The sequence below is a fragment of the Sinocyclocheilus rhinocerous genome, unplaced genomic scaffold (genome assembly GCF_001515625.1).
Source record: "Sinocyclocheilus rhinocerous isolate Xijiao unplaced genomic scaffold, SAMN03320098_v1.1 scaffold860, whole genome shotgun sequence".
Classification (NCBI taxonomy): Eukaryota; Metazoa; Chordata; class Actinopteri; order Cypriniformes; family Cyprinidae; genus Sinocyclocheilus; species Sinocyclocheilus rhinocerous.
In genome coordinates this window covers 798,029-799,523 of record NW_015638565.1, presented here as the reverse complement: position 1 = coordinate 799,523, position 1,495 = coordinate 798,029, and positions in this window count along the sequence as shown.

The following is a 1,495-nucleotide window of genomic DNA, read 5'->3' as shown; positions in this document are numbered from 1 at the left end:
TAGGGCTAAACTCAGAGAGGTCGGCCCAGCCTTGTATCATCGTCCCAAAATAATTCAGTACAGCCTCGGAACTCACTGAGGGCCAAGAGCGTACATGAAGGAGGCAAACGCCAAGCACTGGTTGTCATATGACAGAGTGCCCTGCTATGCAGAAGCCTGTAAGGCCTGTAAGGCCGGGATGTCCAAACTATAGAATCTGGCAAATGTGGACGGCGAGGCCCAGCCGCAAATTTCTGGGATCTTACTCCCATGGGGCATTGAAGGCTCAAAGAAGAGTATGTTAGCATAATAGCTCCGATTATCCATTTGGAAAGTCTCTGCTTCGTAACCGGACAACCCTTGGTGCGACCACCAAAGCATACAAACAGCTGATCCGACCGCATGAACGGGGCGGAACGCTCAACATATACTTTCAGCGCCCTGACGGGACAGAGTAAGTTCAACTCTTGGTCTTGCTCCGAAGGAGGAAGCGCCGATAGAGTTATTACCTGTGCTTTAAATGGAGTAGAGAGCACTTTAGGTACATAGCCATGCGTTGGTTTCAGGACGACCTTAGAGTCATTGGGCCCACTGTGCCGCGGGCTGTACACCAGGCGGAGAAGACAGACCATTTAAGGGCGTAGAGGCATCTTGTAGACGGTGCTCTAGCCTGAGAGATTGTGTTTAGCACGTTCTTGGGGAGGTTCGCAAGCTCCCATTGAGAGGCCAAAGGTGCAGAGCCCACAGCTAGGGCTGGGGGTGCCATATCGTTCCTTTCGCCTGAGAGAGGAGGTCCCGTCTCAGGGCAATGGGCCATGGGGCTGCCGAGAGCAGCCAGCACAGCTCTGCAAGTAGGGACAGTGATGGGGCAAGGCGGGTTGAGCCTTCTAGACCCCTTCAGAAAATGAACAACCAAGTTGTTCCTGCCCACCGATTGGCCAGCTATAGGAGCGTGAGAATCTGCTATGGCTGCTACATAGACCTTGAGCGTGGAAGGGGTACGGCCCTTATCCAACAGCTCTTGCAGGAAGGACAATATGTCGAGATATGTCGCATGAGATTGGGTCTGCGCCGCGGGCTGTACACCAGGTGGAGAAGACAGACCATTTAAGGGCGTAGAGGCATCTTGTAGACGGTGCTCTAGCCTGAGAGATTGTGTTTAGCACGTTCTTGGGGAGGTTCGCAAGCTCCCATTGAGAGGCCAAAGGTGCAGAGCCCACAGCTAGGGCTGGGGGTGCCATATCGTTCCTTTCGCCTGAGAGAGGAGGTCCCGTCTCAGGGGAATGGGCCACGGGGCTGCCGAGAGCAGCCGGCACAGCTCTGCAAACCAGTGCTGGTTCCTCCAGAGCGGGGCCACCAACAGCACCTTGCGTCTCTGTTCCCTGACTCGCCTGATCACCTGTGGGATCAGAGCGATCGGGGGAAAAGCGTAAAGGAGGAGGTTGGGCCAGTCGTGGGCCAACGCATCCCTGTCCTTCGAAAAGTAAGTTGGGCAATGAGAGTTGTCTTCTGAGGC